This window comes from Octodon degus, unplaced genomic scaffold (genome assembly GCF_000260255.1).
Source record: "Octodon degus isolate 3935 unplaced genomic scaffold, OctDeg1.0 scaffold00053, whole genome shotgun sequence".
Classification (NCBI taxonomy): Eukaryota; Metazoa; Chordata; class Mammalia; order Rodentia; family Octodontidae; genus Octodon; species Octodon degus.
The window spans coordinates 365,254-386,107 of NW_004524629.1; the positions used below are offsets into that span (position 1 = coordinate 365,254).

General features: G+C 35.3%; 1 pseudogene; it reads right to left on the reverse strand.

The window, feature by feature from the left end:
* LOC111817272 overlaps window positions 1-8,982 on the reverse strand; it is a 16,991-nt pseudogene extending 8,009 nt beyond the window's left edge.
* Window positions 8,983-20,854: the final 11,872 nt, after the last annotated feature.

The window sequence follows — 20,854 nt, forward strand, 5'->3', positions numbered from 1 at the left end:
GATAGATAGATAGATAGATAGATAGATAGATAGATCTATTCCCAGGTCTCCCAACATTCCCCAAACAGATTCAAAATGCAACAATGGAGAGGGAAACAAATACTATACCAATTAGTGGAGTGAGTGGTACAAAATGATAATAAACGTGAAGAAAAACTTGACAGATTCCAAACATAACGACAATAACACGTAAAGTATCAATGTGAATAAGGAATAAACAAATAAAAAATTACCAAATTTTTTCAAAAGATGAATGACAAATTTACCAAAGGCATAGACTACCCAAAAAAGTTTTCAGAAAGAAATATTGGAGATGAAAAGTTGTATAAAATACATAAAATTCAGAGATGATGTGAAGACAGCTTTCTGAAATTGGAGGTAAAATGGAAAATCATGGTGAATTACTCAGAGAAGCCTTGAAAGCTATAAGAGAACAAGAAAAATTCATCCAACAGCTACTAAGTGATGCTAGGAAGAATATCCCAAGGCTAATTGGAGCTAAAGAGAAATTAAAAGACAGTACTCATGGAACAAAATATCTTTTTACAGATCATGATAGAAATCATAGCAGAAAAATGAGGAAAAGTTTTAACATGCAAGTAAACACGACTTAGAGAACACTAACTACAATGAAAAAACAAGTTCTCCACAGCACATCAAGCCAAAATCCTAGAGGTCTACCAAGAAGACAGACTTTTCAAAGCTCCTGGAAAAAGAGAAAAAAAAAAAAAAAGAAAAAAAGAAACATGGAAAGGTAACCTCATCAAGTTTACAGAAGAATTCTCCCCACAAATTTAAAGGCCAGGAAAATTTGGAGTATAGACTTTCAAGTCTGAAAGGCAAACAATTTTAAATCTAGACTAATATTTCCTGAAAAATTGTCTTTCAAAATTGTTGGAGAAATGAGGAAATTCTACAACAACAAAAACGGCTTAAGAGAAAAAAAACCCCCCAAAAAAAAAAAAAAAAAAAAAAAAAGCCACCTCAGTGTACTCTAGGATTAGACAGATACAACAAAACCAGCAGCTCTTGCACCAATAAAATAAAATGAATACATCAAGCAAGGCAAGTAGTCAAACAAAAATGAAAGAAAGCACAAAGATGTCATTATCAGGGGGAAGAGAAGTGACAGAATAAATAAGTACTATTCAGTAATAACTCTCAATGCATGTGGCCTGGATTTCCCAGTTGAATGTCACTGATTGACAAACTTATCAAAAAAACAGAAATCAACAGTATGTTGCATTCCAGAATTTATCTCATCCAAAAAGAAAATCCTAGATTAAATATAAATGGAAGGGAAATAGCATTTCATGCTTTAGAATCCTGAAAGCAAAAAGGGGTACCAATCTTATTCTCAGACAAAACTTGAAGCTAAAACTGATCAGAAGTGCCCAGAAAGAGCACTACACAGTAGTCACTTGCTATTTCGCTGTTCAACTTTCGCAGACTCACTGTGAAAGTGAGTTTTGATAATATATTAATCTAACTTACTTATTTTGGATTTTTCATTATAGTGTGGGATTTTGCAGTACCATACAGGATATGTATGTTGTTAAAATTACATAGGTTTACAAGTTTAGAAAATAGTTAAGAACATTAGAAGTATTTTTATTTTTTTGTTTGTGTGTAAGCATATATTTTTATTTTGCTATTAATTTTATCGAGAAACAAATAGCAATGAGATAGTTTCAAAACCAACTAGTAGGACAGTTTCAATAATTAATACATTGCATATCATTGTCTTTGTAGCGGTTATTCATAGTACAAGATGCAGATATGATATCCTGTCCAAATACTTTTAGTACAAATCTTTCTTCTCATTGAATTAAGAGAAAGTAGCTGTATATCTATCCTAACTATTTTGTATATACAGATACAAAATGGTCCTTCATTTGTATCCCCTTTTAGTTTTGTCAGAGATGCGTTTTAAATATTGTAGGTGCTTGAATTCATCAAAATAATCCAATATAGTCCAGTAGTCCATAATAGCAGTGGGTTTTCCATAAGACTGGCAATGTCAGAAGTTCTTGACTTGAGCCTCTTACAGCTCAGCATATTAATATGGCTTTACTTTTTATACCTTGTTTTTATACTTTTCTGCTGGATGGTTAAGACCAAGATAAAATAAGACCTATATAACAAGATACGCAACTTTTGTATCTGACAAGGTCAGTGAAATCCCCTCAGGATTTACCCTGAAACCCTGTACAACAGTTTGTAGATCCTTTGTCAGTTTCAGCCATGAGGATGAGTCACAGCCATTGCTTGACCAGGGAGACCGCTCAGTAAAATAAGCACTTGCGTGGCAAGCACAAGGTCCTGAGTTCAATCCCTGGTACCACAAAAACAAACAAACAAACAAATAAATAAAACCAAAGACTATAGAAGTGTTTTTAAAAGTGTGGAAAGATTTGCAAGAGTGTCTGAAGGATCTATATAGTCTTAAATCATGTATAAGTACTAAAATAAATATAACATTGCTACTTTCCTGATTATCACTCATCTCAGGAGTACCTGGAACGTAACCACCGTGATAGATGAGGGACCACTGCATAGTAATAAAGTAACCAATCCAATAAGAAGAGCTAACAATTGTAAATATAATGTTCACTAAATATTGGAGCACCTAATTTCATAAAACAAATATTGTTAGATGTAAATGATCAGATAAATAGTATAATCATAGTAAGTAACCTTAATGCCTTTACTTTCATAAAGATACATGTCAACTAAACAAAAAAAATCAACAAAAAATATGAGAGCTGAATCACATTCTCAAACAAATGGATTTAATAGATAACTAGAGAATGCCCAATCCTACTACAATAGAATACACTTCCTTTTAGGAGCACACAACGTTCACCAAAATAGACCAAATGTTCATTCAAAGAACTCACGTAGGTAAATACAAAAGAATTAAAATCACCCTGTATCTATTGCTAGTTCATTGTGCATTAAAACTAGAAATCAATCTAGCAAGGAAACACATAAAATTTGTAAGCTACTTGAGACTTAAAAATATACTCCTGAACACTCAATGGGTTACAGGAGAAATCAAGGAAGAATTCAAACAATTTCTAGAATCAAATGGCAATGCCACCATAATGCATCAGAGTTGATGGGACATAACAAAAGCAATCCTAAGTGGCAAGTTGAGTTCAAAAACACAGTAAGCTCAAATAAATACTCTAATGATGAACCTCAAAATATTTGTGGTTCATCATTAAATTCAAAATGAAACAGTCCAAACCCAGACCTATTTTAATACCTGTTTTAAACCACAAAGATCAAGTGGAAATTAATAAAATTGAAACTGAAAAACAGTATAAAGAATCAACAAATTAAAGAGTTGGTTCTTGAAAGAATAAACAAAATAAACTCTAATTCAAACTTACAGAAAGGAGAGAAATATTCACATCAATGTAATTAAGAATAAAAAAGATAAAATCACAATAAACACAGTAGAAATACAGAAGATCATTAGTCAATACTATGAAAAATTGTACTTCAAAAATTGGAAAATGTTCAGGAAATGGACATATTCCTAGACACATACAAATTACCAAAACTGAACAAAACAGACATAAAAACTCTGAACAATAATAAGCAACTAAATTGAATCAGTAATAAAAATCTCATCAGGCTGGCCAAATAGCTCAGCAGATTAAAGCGCCTGCAAGCAGGCACAGGAGCTGCGGGTTCAATCCCCGGGCCTGCCAATCCACCCCGCCCCTGGGGCACTCTGAGACAGCAATTGAGACTGGGCATGGTGGCGCGTGACTGTAATCCCAGCATTTAGGAGGCTGTAAACAGGAGGATCACTATGAGTCTGATCTAGTAGTGAGACCCTGAACACCCTGTGGACTTTTCCCTAAAATACAAAAATAAAATAAAATAAAAATACAAATCTTATCAATTAAGAAAAGCTCTGGTGAATTCTACAAAATCTTCAAGGAGGATATAGTGCCAAAACTCGTCAAACTCTTTAATAAAATTGAAAGGGAAATAATGTTTCCAAGCTCACTTGAAGAAGGCAGCATCACTCTGATTCCAAAATCAAAGACCAAATTGAAAAGAAGCACAACAAGCCAATCTCCTTAATGAGCATGAATTCAAAAATCCTCAGTAAGACACTGGGAAACAGAATGCGACAAGTCATTGAAAAGGTTGTATATCACGACCAAGTAGGCTTCATCCCAGAAGTGCAAGGATATTTCGGTATATCAAATCAACAAATGTAATATACCATGTAAGCAGAAGAACGGAGAGCAACACTGATCTTGTCTATAGAAGCAGATAAAGCTTTTGCCAAATTGTAGTGTCTGTTCATAGTTAAAAAAAAAAAACCTGAGGAAATATGTATAGAAGCAATATACTTCAATCAGATACAAGCGATTTATGACAAGCCAACTGCCCACATTATAGTAATAGGGAGAAGCTGAAAACTTTCCCTCTAAAATCAAGAGCAAGATAAGCATATCCACTATCACTATTCTTTTTCAGGATAGTACTTAAAACATCAGCCAAGGCAATCAAGAGATTTGGGATTTGAGAAACAAATAGCAATCTCTTGATTGCCCTGGCTGATGTTTTAAGTAAGAGAAAGGGATAAAAGAAGAAGAAAAATATATAGGAAAAGAAATCAAGTTATCATTGCTTACAGATGACATGATCCTTTATATAGAAGAAACAAAAGACTTCTAGAATTGAAAGCAACATTCAGCAGTGTAACAGAACATAAAATCAACATGCAAGAATCAAGAGCATTCCTATATACCAATATTTTCTTTCTGAGATAGAAATTAGGAAAATAATACTAAATTAATAGCATTATGGGAAATTAAATATGTGGAATTAACCTAATCAAGATATTAAAAGACCTCAACAATGAAAACTGTAGGGCCAGCCTGATAGCTCAGCAGACTAAAGCACATGCTTAGGCAGAGAGCAGTAGCTGGGGTTCGATCCCTGGAGTGCCATGCCAGCCCCACCCAAGGGATGCGATGACGTGGCTGGAGACTGGGTGTTGTGGCACACACCTGTAATCCCAGCACTTGGGAGGCTGAAAACAGGAGAATCACTATGAGTCTGATCTACGTAGTGAGACCCAATAGACCCTGTAGACCCTGTCCTAAATACAGAAAAAGAAAGAAAGTTAAGAAAATTATAGAACTCTGAAAAAAGAAAAAGATTGAAGACATTATCAGAAAATGGAAATATATCCCCTGTTCCTAGATACACAAAACCAACATAGTTAAAACCATAAACCTGATTAACAAAATTTCAATCAAAATACCAAAAGCAAGCTCACAGATCTAGAAAAAACAGTCTTTAAATTCAAACGGAACAAGAAGATAGCCAGAACAACAAAACCAATCCAGGACAACAAAAGTAAAGCAGGAAGAGTCACAATCCTGGGCTGCAAGTAACAAAACTACAGTGAAAAAGCAGTCTGATATAGGCACAGAAAAAAAATGTGTATAAATAGAACAGATTGGAGGACACAGAGACAGCCCCAGATACACTCAGTCGCTCCATCTTTGACAGATGGGTCAAAAACATGTGCTGGAGAAAATATAATCTCTAGCAAACAATGCTGGGAAACCTGGTTATATACATTTAGAAGATTGAAGCTAGAGCTATATCCCTCAAATGTCCAATAAATACATGAGGAAATGGTCAATAATGCACTGAACTAAAATCAAAATGGATCAAAGATCTAAATATTAAAACAAAAGCATTTAAGCTGTTGGAAGATAAAATAGCTAAAACACTTGAAATCATAGGCATAGGATTAAGTTTCTGAAAAGAACTCCAACTGCACAAGAAACAATAGCAAGAGTCAACAAACAGAACTATAGCAAATTAAAAATCTCTGTACCAAAGGAAACAACTAACAGTAAAGAAACAGCCTCCAGAATGCAAAGGAGCAGGGGATATAGCTCAATGGGAAATGAGTTTTGCTAGCTACCCCTCAGAGATTTCATATCTAGAATATATAAAAACTCTAAATTTTTTTTGCAAAAGAACTTTAATTTTACTTCAATGATTTAAGTGAATGAAGCATATAAGGCCTTAGAACAGTGCTTAACGTAAGAGTAATACTTCATGGTCATTAGTCAAAAAATATATTATACAGATAGGCCTCAAAATACATGCACATTTTAAATAAGGGCCTGTCATTGGTTTCTTAAATCTACAGTTTTTTTATTTTTTTTATTTTTTTCCCATAATTTTATGGAGAAACAAATAGCAATGAGACAGTTTCAAACCAAATTGGTAGGACAGTTTCAATAATTAACACATTGCATACATTCTACCTAGTGGTTAATTGCTGTGTAAGATGCAGACATGATATCCTATTTACAAACTCTATTAGAACAAATCCCTCTATTCATTAAGAGAATGTAACTATATAACTATCCTAACCATTTTGAAAACACAGATACAAAATGGACATTCATCTGTATCCCTTTTTTTGTTTAGTTCCGTTATTTGAATATTATAAGTGTGTTAACTCAGCAAAATATTCTAAAAGAGTCCAGTGTAGTCCATAATAGTATTGGGTCTTCTGCTTGACTGGCAATGTCAGAAATTGTTGACTTGAGTCCCCTACAGCTCAACATAACACCATGGCTTTACTTCTTATACTTCGTTTTTATACCTTTCTGCTGGATGGTTGAGACCAAGATAAAGCAAGACCTATGTAACAAGAAATGTAACTTTTAGATCTGATAAGGTCAGTCAAATCTCCTCAGCATTTATCCTGAAACCCTGTACCGCACCTTGTAGAACCTTTGTCAGTGTCAGCCCTGTGGATGAGTCACAGCCATTGCTTGGCCAATGTGCTCTCTGTGAAAGCCTGACAGAATGAAAAACTCTAAACTTAGATCACACAAAATAAAAGGCCCAAGTAAAAATGGGCAACCAAAATGAAAAATAATTACTCTCAGAAGAAATACAAATGTCCAATAAATACATGAGAAAAAGGTCAATAATTGAAAAAATGAGAATAAAAATAACACAGATTTTATCTTACACCAAAAAGACTGGCAATTGTTAAGAAATCAAATAATGGTAAATGCTGAGAAAGCTATGCTGAGAAGGAACCCTCCTAAATTGCTGTTGGGAATGCAAACTAGGATTATGATTATGAAAGTCATATGGATATTACTCAAAAAACTAAAAATAGAAATTCCATTTTACTGAGCTATTTCACTGCTACACATCTTTCCAAAAGAATGAATGACATCACATCGCAGCAATACATCCATACAGTGTTTACAATAGTATGAATCATAAAACCATAGCTAGGTCTTAGAAGAGCCCTACATGGCCCTCAACAGATGAATGAATAGAGAAAATGTGGCATCTATACATATTAGAATACTACTTGACTGTAAATAAGGATAACTTTGAGTCAGTTGTAGAAAAATGGATGCAACTTGAAAATATAATGTTAAGTGAAGTAGATCAGATACATAAGCTTAAATGCCACATGATTTCTCTTGTATGAAAAATCCAAAGTGTAAATAAAATGAAAAGCAAAATAAAAGACAGATAAAAGAAAGAAGGGAGATAGATCTTCTAAAAATGGGAAGGGGACCTAGAGCTGGAGCAGGTGAGGTGGAGGAATGGAGGGGGTGTAGGAAGAATTGAGATGCGCTGTGTACATCTACCAGCTACCCACAATGAACGTATTTATTATATGCCAGATAGAAGAACTAAAACAAGGAAATGAAAATGGGGAATGTGATCTAAAGATTGAGGGAGGGATGTGGGAGGGAAAGGCAAGGGGGATACAAAGAATTAAAATATATTAAGTATATACGTAACTTAATTAAAAAAAAACCTGAGGAAATATGTATAGAAGCAATATACTTCAATCAGATACAAGCGATTTATGACAAGCCAACTGCCCACATTATAGTAATAGGGAGAAGCTGAAAACTTTCCCTCTAAAATCAAGAGCAAGATAAGCATATCCACTATCTCTCTACTCCCTGAGATAACTGTCAACATTGTATACTACAAATATGGGCTAATATAAAAAATTAATTTAAAAAGAGCTGTTAGATTTAATTTAGAAAAGTTTCAAGACATCTGTGAAAAATAGAATTGACTGATCAGAAGGGATAACCTGCCCCAATCCTAGACACCTGGAACTCATTTGAAGACAAACTGGCTTCTCCTGCATGTTAAAATATTAGTGTGATTGAAATTTTTCACTTGGTCTTAGCCAAAAGCCTGAGAAGCAATAATGATTGGAATTTTAACAGATTCTCAAGAAGGTGCTAAGTTGAAGAGAAAATACAGGATTTTTTGATGACATAAATGTAAAAAAGAAATCATTTCCATGAAAGTGAATAAATATACTTGTCAGGATAAATGCTTTTATTAAAATAATGGTAACATTGGATAATTCAAAAGAGAATAATTTATTTAAAAGTTGCAAGGATTATAACAGTCTAAGCATTTTAATTCTTGTAATTCTAAGCTTTCTCATGCTCTATTTAAAATATTAAAAATATTGTCAGTGTTTTGTATACAAATACAAATCTCTTTAGTCCTAACTCTGTGATCCCTATTTTAAGCTTCCACTGGACAAAGGAACAGCCATGAAGGCAGAAGACTCAGACTTTGGGGGGTAACTGAGCTCTAAAATAGGATTAAACTTTGTCCCCACTGCTAAAGCTTGTCATTTTTTTCCATTTTGTCAGATGAATGCAGCCTATTGTTTCTTTTTAAGAAAATCTATTTTAGTCTGTGTGACCTCTCATCCAAGCCAACTGGAACCAACTCTATTAGGCTTTGTGAAGTCCTAAAGAGAATCATTTGGGGTACATTGCATTCATCACTCTTACACTGCACTTGTGTGGCTGTTTCTGTGTGGGCTTCAGGGTAGCCATCTTCTGCTCTGATCCGTGCTACTGTGTTAACCCAGTCCAGCAGGATCTTGCTTGCTGCATCTTCTACCATGTGAGGACAGAATACTCCAAGGGGAAACACTTTGGACGCAGCCTTCTATAGATGCGCTTGTTCCACAAATATTTACTGAACGGCAACGTATCCTAGGAATCATGCTAGATGGAGTGGGAAATTATGAATAAGATACTGCCTCAGTCCCAAAGGAACTCAAGTGGTAGCTGAAGAATATTATATTATTCAGTGTTCTTCTCTTCTCAAGTAACAGTTTGTGAACCTATCTGATTCAAAAGCTTCCCAGGAAAAGCAATCATGTTAAATTATTGGTTCTCTGTATCAGAATATACATTCTTAGGATCTGAAGTAAAGTCCAACTCATTTTTTTCAATAATTAGGCAAAGTCACACAAGTGTCATTGTATATATAATTGCACCCAAAAGATGATGTTTTCATCTAACCTCCATTAGCCCCCAGAGTCTGTGAGCCCCTCAAGCATGAGCCAATTTTATTGGTATGTCCTCCAGAACATTGGCTACTGCCTTGTCTAGCCTCCCGCAAGTTACTTAACTCCCTGTTTCCCATCCTGTATACAGTATAAATACCTTGCCATGCTGTTGTTTAAGCAACAAAGGTTGACCCATGGTAGGCTCAAAACAGATGACTGTTTTTGTTTTCTTTTTCATTTTTTAAACCATTGATTAGTTGTGCACAAAATCAGCTTATGTAAAGGTCAAATAGACACTAGCGTTTTCTTAGCTCTCTAGTTGTGAGGGAAGAGTCCTTACAAACTTGGGGAAGCAAGTGATAGTTGAGTGCCTGTCTCTTCCCAAATTTTCTTAGGTTATTTAGTTGGTTAGAAAATTTTAATCAAGATAATGATAAATGTGGAGCTGGTCATACTTTAACCCCTCATTAGAAGCTTTATTTTATTTATTTATTTATTATTTTTTATTTTATTTTATTTTATTTTTTGCAGAACCGGGGATTGAACTCAGGCCCTTGCGTTTGCCAAGGAAGCGCTTATTCCACTGAGCCATCTCCCCGGCCAGAAGCTTTATTTTTGTGAAGCTAAAATTCTCTCTTGTGAAGAGAATCTTCAGTTTCCACAAAAGAGTAGCTCTATCTCCCACTTTCTAAGAGTCCTTTATCCCTTGAGATCCCCAACCCCTTGGACAGTTCAACCTGTTGGATCCCATTTACCCCAAAAACCCATCTAGGTATCTAGATTATCCTGCCACACCTACCCTCCCTCAACTCCTGCACATGATGCCGCCAACATCACCCAGCCTTCACCCCTTGTCTACTGCTCCTGTCCTCACTTTCGCTAAGGGCTCCACTGTCCACTGAACTTTCACAGAAATATCCAAAACTGTTTCTCTAGTTTATTTTTTCGTTACATCCATCTTCTCTCTAAACTGTCACCAGAGTTATCTTGGAAAAGCAGAACCTGATCACACCATTTGCTACTTTATTTTCTCTGTCTCCACGTTGTCTAAAGGATAAAATCAAACTTTTATCCTGCTTGACATGTCTGTCCATCTGTAGTCTAGTTGAAGTATATTTCACTGTACAAGATTTTCCTTGTACCCCTCAGATCCATCTGCTGCCTTACTTCCCCTGACCAGTGTGGACTAAACTAGCAGGCTTCCTCCTGTCTGGCTTCTCCAGTCAGTGATAAGGAAACTCCAGGGAGACTCTGGCCTGGGTGTCTGGTCAATGAGCTTCCATGGTGCATTCCCTAGGAATCACGCTGCTGTCTTTGAAACTCTTTCCACACAGTTCTACAGGATATGACAACCATGCTCTCATCTTATCCTGTGATTTCCCTGCACTTTAATAAATAATCTGGATGGTAAACTTGCCTCCAAGTGTGCAGTGTGCCACTTATTTCTCACTGAGAACTTCACTGATGCACATACTGCTATTTTCTCTTCTTCCATTTGTTTTATCTCATTGGTTGGTACAACCACAGTCATCATATACAACTATGGAACCCCTTCTTCTTCTTTCTACTTCCTAAATCAATGGGATGCATCTATTCTGAAAAACAAAAGATGAAAGGCAAAAATAGAATGACAGTGAATTTAGAAAAATACATTCATTATTGTGTTTTACTATCTTAATTGAAAATAGCAACATTTATTCCTGTGGGGGAGCAACATCAACCCTATGATGAAGAATGCATTCCCTGTCAAATAGAAATGTATGACTTAGAGAATTAGTTACTGCAGTTTAGAAACTAAAACAAGATTCTCTGGATGTATTTGAAAAGCAATAATATGAACTAATGTGAAATCACTTATTTTAAATTTAAATCAGAGACTGCCCATGGAGTACTGTTATTAGGGAAAAGCTACACGTTTCCCTTCTGTCTTGAGAGTTCTACTTGTTTTATTATTAAATCTAACAATCTTATCGTCTCGAAAATGAATTATTTCTAAAGCAAATTTGATCATTAATTTTCTATACTCCAAAAAAATTATTTTCTACTACATTTTTGTTATTTTTTTAAGGTACTCTCTTCTCAAGGTTCATTTTTATTGGTCAGGAATACTCTTTTTTGTGCCTTCCCATGAAACTAGTTATTACCACCTGGGAGACACGCATTACTGAATAAGTTATAATCACAAAGATACTTTGGTTCTAATATTATCGATTTTATTTTTCTTGAGTTTTAAATTTTTTTATCATCTTATTACGTAGTTTTTTTAAAGACAGTACAAATTAGAATTAAAACAAAAATTAACAAGTGGTACAGATTTACACTTAACAAAATAATATGAATTTCACAATATTTGTTGTAATACATAGTGTTGTCTTCCATCCAGTTATTCATGTTACCACATATATGCATGTAAAATTAAAAGAAAGAAATGTATAAGAAATTAAGAAAAGAAAAAGTATAAACAATTGAAAAAAGTAGGTGAAGCAAAGCATTAACTGCTTCTTTCCATAAACCAGCAGCAATGCACAGTATAGTTTTACAAGGCATCCTGCTTACATACATAGATATATCTCTTTCCCTCACTCCCTCTCCTGTCTTTCTGCCCAATTCATTAATTCTTTCTTTTAGAATGAGCTTATTCCCTTTTACTAGTAACTATTGTACCCTTCAGATTCCATTTTTTTTTTCTTTCAGGTTCTCAAACTAAGGAGACAATACAATGTTTGCACATGTGGGTCTGATTTATTTCACTTAACATTATATTCTCTAATAACATTCATTTAACAACAAAAGACTCAAATTTATCCTGTTTTATAGGTGAATAATACTCCATTGTGTAAAAATACCACATCTCCCTTATTCATTATTCAATTGATGGGCATCTGGGTTGTTTCTGGAATTTAGCTGTAACAAATTGCACTGACATAAACATGAGTGCACATATATTTCTGTGGTATGAGGTTTTCAGTTCTTCTACAAAAATACCCAGAAGGGCAATAGCTGGCTTAAAAGGGAACTCCAATTCTACTATTGAAGGAATCTCCACATTGATTTCCATAGTGATTGTACCAGTCTGCACTCCTACCAACAGTGCAAAAGTGTTCATTTTTCCACAGCCTCTCCAGCATTTGTTGGCTGACTTCTTGATGTTAGCCATTCTTTCTGGGGTGGGTAAAATCTCAGTGCTATTTTAATTGGCATTTCTCAAATGACCAATGATGTTGAACATTTTTTCATATATTTACTTGCCATTTGTATTTCTTCCTCTGAGAAATTTGTATTTATCTCACATGTCCATTTTTGAATTAGGTCTTTGAATTTGGGGAGCCTGATTTTTTTTAATTCTTTGTGTGTTCTAGATAGAAGGCTTTTATCTGAAGGACAGTCAGCTATAATTTTTTGCCAGTTTGTGGTTTTTTCTTTCTACTTGTTGGAGATTTGCTTTGAAGTGCAGAAACTTTTCAAACAGATCCCAGTTGTTGTTTCTTTAAAGTATTTCCTATGAAGTTTGGTTTTTGTTCATGAGCTCTCTACCTACTGATATGTCTTTAAGATTTTGATCTACATGCGTTTCACAATAACATCCAAAAAATGAAATACTTAGGAATCAATCTCATAAAGGACATAAAAGAGTTATACAGTGAAAATTATGGTACCCTGAGAAAAGAGATTGAAGAGGATTTGAGAAAATGGAAAAATATTCCATGCTCCTGGATAGGAAGAACTGACACTGTGAAAATGGTCATACTCTCAAAATTGTTATACAGATTCAATGCAATCCTGATTGAAATACTATTAGTATACCTTACAGAGCTAGAGAAAACTTTCCTCAAATTCATTTGGAACCAGAACAGACCCAGAATACCAAGCATCCTAGGAAACAAAGGAAAGGCAAGAGATATCACAGTCTCTGACCTGAAATTATACTGTAAAGCTACTGTGATAAAATCAGCATGTTGCTGGCATAGCGACAGCCCTGAGGATCAGTGAAACAGACTAGAAGATGCAAACACACTCCTCCACTCATCTTTGATAAAGGGGCCAAACTGGTTCACTGGAAGAAAGATAGCCACTTTAATAAATGGTGCTGCAAAAACTGGCTTTCCACATGCTGAACACTAAAACTAGGCCCATGCATATCACCATGCACAAAGCTACAGTCAAAATGGATCAAAGATTTAAATATGAAAACAGAAACACTAAATATTATTGATTTTGAATGAATATAGTTCTAAAACTTTTTATTTAACCTTCTTTTTTCCTCTATTCATTACTCTACTACCCTCCAGAACTGCCAAGTGTTTTAAGGAGGTAATTAATTAATGGTGCAGTTTGGGGAACTATTCAATACAAATATATGACAGGTACCATTGAAACAAACAACTGAGAATCTGACCTCGGTTTTTTCCCATGTCCATTTTTCTTAGAATATTTGTTCTCCTGCCTTGAGGTTATTCAGTTGGTTATTAAATTTTAAATTAAGATAATGAATAATTATTGCCAGAGACAATTGTGAAAGCTATCATCCAGAAGCACGTAAGAGAGTCTTAGACTCTCTGAACTCCCTGTTGTGGCTTACAGGGCAGAAAACAGAGGAAAGATGCTTCCTATTTTTCCACTCTGACCATCATTGCTTGGATTCAGAGCAGTATCCCTGTGACCCACTTCACTCTCAGTTATGTGCCAATATTTGTTCAAGGAGCTTTGGTTAAAGAATAGAAGTGTCTTGTATAACAGTTTCTTGACTATGCTGTATTATGCCTCCATTTTAGTATGGATCAGATTGGTTTTATTGCTCTCACAAATTCAGCATTAACACTGTGAAAGACCGAACTCTGATTCATTCAACTCTGCACTCCCAGCGTGTAACATGATTGGCTTTTCTTAATGTTTGGTTAATCGATGAACAAGTAAGACCTTTTTGCATAACAAAGGCTTTGCTCTGTGTACAAGGGGCATTCAAAGCCAAATACAGACTCTGCTAATCTAAGTCAAGTTCCTCTGATAACAGCAAAGCCCCCCTCTGTTTCATAGAATTCAACAGGATCCAAAGACTGTGGTTTTCTGGCCATGTTAGGGGTTGGCGTACATTGCAAATTCTTTATTCCCTTTCACTCTCAGAAAGTGGGTTTCACTATTTTTATACTAACAGCTTATAAATGCTGTTTTCCTTTTTTTAAAAGAATTATATTCTCTACTTCCCCGCTTTGTTGTGTGGAAGGATTTAGGGTATGCCCACACATTACCTCTCCATTTCCCTGAAAGCTAATGTAAACTAATCCATGAAAAGCTGTGTGTGATTGACTAGGCTTTTGGGAGGAAACACATGAGCCTTTAAGAATAAAAGGAGCTCATGAAAAGTAAAAGCAAGCTGTTCTAATACCAAAGATCTTGAACTCAGAATGTTTTCAAGAACGTAATTTTCTAAATATTTCTTAGTTTTTCTTATCTTTTTGTTTATGGCTAAATAGATGAATAAAACTGTATCACTGAAATTAATAAAATATATAGATATATTTTTCTTCTCATTTATATTTCAAGCACGGTTGATACACGAGAATTTCTCTTAACAAGTTTCAATTCAAAAGTTGTATCATATACTTGGAGTGGTCTTACCCAGTTTCTATAGCTGAAAGTCATGGATCACTACCACCTTTCCTAGTTTTTAGTCTTTCCTAAGATGTATTTCTTTTCATGAATTATCTTCTTTATCATACTCTGAGTTCCATCTTTATCATACTCTGAGTGCCATAGCATGGTATTTTGTACAGAGAAGGTGCTCAAGAAATATTTTTGGAACAATCAACGTACTTAGCATACAAACAAGTCATGCGGGCACTGAGGTAATCTTTACTTCATTAATGGCCAGGATTTCTCCCAATATCTGATTAGTTTGATATGTCTTCTACCGCAATGTCTTCTAAACCTTGTTTCTTCCTGTATTATTCCTTTGAAAAGATAGCTTTTGAAGGTTTGAAGGGGTGGACAGGAAGAAATATCAGAGTGGGTGACTGAGACAATTTTGCATTTTAGTGTTTTAATTGCCTTTGACTTTTATCTGTAGAACTGTGTTGCTTTCATCAACCCTGAAGAAAGATAATCTATGAACATATCCTTCTGCTTTAATGTAAATGAGTTTTGTATAAAAATCAGTAGATTTCATTCAGCTTGGAATCATATGTGATTATTTCTCAAATGTCTTCAGGTACTTACTTTCATAGAATTTATAATGTTTTGGTAGCATTTCAGTCACTTTAATTAATTGTATGAATATATGTACAAATATGTCCCCAGAGGTAATTGTCCATCAGTTCTAGTTTCTCTGGGGAGGTGTATTTACTTTGAAAGCTCTTGCTGTTGGAATAGGAAATAGCGTTTAATTCTGTGACATGACTATGATTTTCTTTTCTTACTAAGCCTCTGTTGATTCAAAGCACTTTGATATTTTTCTATAGGCAAGAGTTTAAGGTCAATATCTTTTCCAAAGAAAGTCTATGGCTATTTATGTTGTAGAAAGAAAATATTATTTTGGTTGTTTGTTTGTTATTTATGTATTTGGTACAGGGTCTCACTACGAGCTCAGACTCATAGTGATCCTCCTGTTTCCAATCTCCCCAGTGCTGGTATTACAGGTATGCACCACCATGCCCGGACTCAATTGCCAGCTCAGTGTACCCAGGGGTGGATCAGGCACCACATGCCATACTAGGAATCGAACTCTGTTCCCTGCTCTTGCCTAAGCAGGCATTCTGTCCACTGAGCTCTCTCGCTGGCCTGAAAATATTATTTTGAAATGATGATCTGAAGAATTCTTAGATAGTCATTAGCAACTATAAGTTAACCAAAGCCCCTAAAATAGGCTGCTGCCCATCTTACTATGATGTGCATGTTATAAGGAAAATAATCTGGGTACTATGTACAATGAGGTAGAAAAGATCAAATAGAGTTCAAAAGTATTTCTTAAACAAAGTGTGGAGATTTTTTGCTTTGTTTTGATAATTTTCCTACTATTGAACTTCCTCAAAAAACATCCCAGTGACCCTCAATTGCTAATATAAAATTTTTCTTAACATAAATGTTAAATCCATTCATTCTGATGGACTTAAATAATTATGTTAATGGGGAATAGCAGTGTGACTCAATCTCCCTACCTCTTTAATAAGTCCATGGTCTTTTCAAATAAGTTTGTTTTTTCTTCCACCCCATGCTGCAATTTTCTGAAAGGTAGATACTTTCCCTGAGCCTCTATAATACCAGCCTCTAAACAAATAGTTGAGCTAATGTGTGTCAAATAAATGAGAGAACATTAACAGCAAGAATTTACTCTGTGCCTGCACTTTTCTACGCACTTTATATATATGTAAACTCATCTAATCTTTAGTAGCCTTAGGAGACAGGTGTTCTGTTTGTCTACATTATAAAGACAAGGAATCTGAGATTTCCTAAGATACCCAGAGTCACACTGCACCCAAGGTAGGAGGCAAGCACCACTGCCAGCTGGAGTGCTCGTTCCTAGCCTCTGTGCAATAGGTGACACTGCCAATGCAAGGCCCTTCAGGTTGACTCATGAATTTCGAGCATCCAGGCTTACCCTTCCTTTCCAACCTTATCTTTCATCTTCATCTGATATGCGCCATCTGTAGCAATGGTAACAAGCTCACTTCATTCCTAAATTTGCTTCTGTGTAACATGAGTCCTCCTCTCTGCCATCTTTTCTTCTAGAACTTCCCTGTCCTACCCTCCAAAAACTTATTTGTGTCTCACTTTCACTGAGAACTCTTCTACCTGTTCATATGCATCTCACATTTCTTGAAGTTGCATGTGTATGTTAAGGTGGTCATTTTCATACGAGATGGTCAGTCATTGTCCTTTGGCTGTCCATTGCTTATTTCAGACTTGCCTCCTAAGTATACTCTTGTCCATCATATTCACATTGCATACAGTGTTTACCATGGAAAACATCACAGCACAGTGCTGTTCACCTGAAAGAAATTATTTCATAAATTTGTAAGCTTTATTTTTTGAGCAGTTGTAGGTTCGCAGCAACACTGAGTGGGAAGTACGGTTCAGCCACATGATGTTCTGATAAAGGCAAAGGTAGGGAGATGGACAGTGGTGGCCAGTGTTTGTAGGAGGGAGAGGGGGACTGTCAGGCACAGGGGAGTATTAATTTAGTGAGGCTACTCTGTGTGATGTCATAAAGGTATGAGGATAAAATACCTCTATCTGTGGTCTTTGAGATCCAATTATTTCACATAATATATTTACTATTAAGTAGACCATTGCTATTTAATTTGCAATTAAAATACCCCAATGGAACATATGTTCTAAGATTCCAGTGAGTGTCTAAAAGCATGGATAGTGCATATATTGTATCTTTAATGCGATTTTCTCCACACACGGGCTACTAAGAGACTACCAGTGAACAGCATGCCTGTCATGCATATTCTGAACAAAGCTGAAGTTTGTGCTCCTGACAGGATAGACCAGACTGGCACAAGTGGTGTTATGGCATCACTCGGAACAGCACAGAATTTAAAGCTTGGGAATTTCTGTTTCTGGAATTTTCTGTATAATGTTTTCAGAAAACATATTAACTGAGATAATGGAAAACAAAATCTTCAAACACTGAGAGCTGCAATACATGAAGTTGAAAGAATGTATTCACTAAACTTTTAATGTAAAAACTGAAGAAAATTCAGGGAAATAAAATATATTAAGTACTTCACTAATATTAACTTTTATACTTCCTTTTTCTGTTTTGTACTTTGTGAGAGTGTGTGTGTGTGTGTGTGTGTGTGTGTGTGCGCACGCGAGCTTAGTCTACTGAGCTGTGTGTGTGCGTGTGCCGTTTCTTTAATTATTGGTCCTGGAAAAACAAGCTTTCTGCATGTCAAAGTCTAAAACTAGACCCATACCTTTCACCATTCACCAAACTGAAGGAAAAATGCATCAAAGTTATAAATATTAAAATAGACATATTAAATGTACTAGAAGAGAAAATAGGCAGAAGTCTCGAAGACATAGGTATAAGTAGAGATTTCATGAGCAAAACCCAGAAAGCAAGGGAAATAGTACAAAGAATCAACAAATGGAATCTAATCTTATTAAAAAATTTTTGCACAACAAAAGAAACCACCAAGAGAGTGAAAGATATTGTTCTGCTATAAATGTAGGTACATATATATCACTCTGGTATGAGGTTTTAATTCTCCTAGGAAGATTTTCAGAAAGGGAATAGCTATTTTCACTGGGACATTTAATCCTAGTTTCCTAAGGGACCTCCACACTGATTTTCATAGTGGTTCTATCAGTCTTCACTCTCACCAACAGTAGAGAAGGGTTCCTGTCCCAGTTCCTCTTCTCTCATTGATGGGACAAATACCTGACACCCAAAATGAAGGAAGGAAAGGTTTATTTAGCTCATACTTAATGGAGGTTTCAGTCCATACTCAGCTGGCTCCACAGCAGAGTGGAAGGTGACAGAGACCAGCCTTTCATGGTTGTGGCAAAGAGTAAGAGACCAAAATGGAGAAGCACCAGCAACAATGGCCACAGAGAGGAAGTCTGTCTCTCTTAAATTGCATTCAAAAATTCTGCCCCAGGCTGGGAAAGTACATACACCCATAATCCCTGTAGTACTAAACCCCATAATCCCAGCCTTGGATCACCCATAATCTCAGTGGATCATGAGTTATTCACAAACTCTAGAAGTCGCTGCCCCATGACGGCATAAGGCTTTGGGGGAACAACTAGACACAAACCATAACAGTTCCATTTGTTTCATACCCCTCCAGCATTATTTACTGGTTAATTTCTTGATGATAGCCATTTTTCTGGGGTAAAGTGAACTCACAGGGTTATTTTAATTTGCCAATGATCAATGATATTGAACAATTTTTCATGTATTTATTTGCCATCTAAATTTCTTCATCTGAGAAGTGTACATTCATCTCAGATGCCCATTTTTGGATTGGGTCTTTGAATTTGAGGAATCTGATTGTTTAAATTCTTTTATGTTCTAAATATAAGCCCTTTGTGGAAAATTGACCATAATTTTTTTAGGACTTTGTGGGTTGTCTTTCACTTTCTTGCTGTTTTTTTTGTTGTTGTTGTTCAAAAACTTCTTAATAAGATTAGATTCCATTTGTTGATTCTTTGTACTATTTCCCTTGCTTTCTGGGTTTTGCTCATGAAATCTCTACTTACACCTATGTCTTCGAGACTTCTGCCTATTTTCTCTTCTAGTACATTTAATATGTCTATTTTAATATTTATAACTTTGATGAGTTTTTCCTTTAGTTTAGTGAATGGTGAAAGGTATGGGTCTAGTTTTAGACTTTGACATGCAGAAAGCTTGTTTTTCCAGCACCAATAATTAAAGAAACAATCTTCCAGTAAACATGCTTGGCTCCTTTGTCAAAGATAAGGTGGTTGAGAATGTTTGGAAATGTATCTGCATCTTCTGCTCTGTTCCATTGAACCACAGACATGATGTCTTGAAAATACCATGCTGATTTTATCAAGTAACTTTGTAGTATAATTTCTTATCTAGGGTTCTGAAACCCCCTGACTTGCCTTGCTGAGCTATCTCCCCAGCCCTATAGATGGTTTATTTAACATTGAAGTAGAGACCATCAATTTCAATTTTCTGTAGGGTTTTTATCATGAATTTTTGTTTGTTTGCGGAACGATGAATTGAACTCAGACCCTTGTGCTTGCCAGGCAAGCACTTATTCTACTGAGCCATCTCCCTGGCCCCTATGAATGGGTATTAAACTTTGTCAAATGTTTTTTCTGTATCTTTTCAGATGATCATGTGCTTTTTGTCTTTGGTTCTGTTAATAAGGTACATTATTGCATTTATTAATTTGAAACATCCCTATATTCCTGGGATGAATCTTACTTGGTCATGATGTATAAACCTTCTTCATGCTATGCTGCATTCTGTTTGCCAGTGTTCGTTAGAGACATTGACCTATAGTTTTCTTTCTTGGTTAGATTCTTCTCTGGCTTTGAAATCAAGATAATATTTGCTTCTAGGAATGACTTTGGAGGTACTGCTTCCTTTTCAATTTCTTTAAAGTACTTTAGCACCCATTGTGATTTCTCTGTTTTATATCTAATAGTTTATATTTGTGTTTTTTTGTTTCTCTCTTTGACACAACTAGCTAATGATTTATCAATTTTATTTATTCTTTCAAAGAACCAAATGTTCAATTCATTGAGTTTTTTTGTATTATTTTCTTAGTTTCCTTTTCATTGATTTCTGCTCTTATCTTTATAATTTCCTCTCCCTTATGAGTTTTGGGTTTGATTTGTTCTTTTTCTTCTAGAAGTTTGAGGTTCAACATTAGGTTGTTTACTTGAGCTCATTGTTTTCCTGATGTGTGCGCCCATCAATATAAATTTCCCTCATAAGATTCCTTTCACTGCATCCCGCATGTTTTGGTATGTTATATCAGAATTACCGTTTGGTTG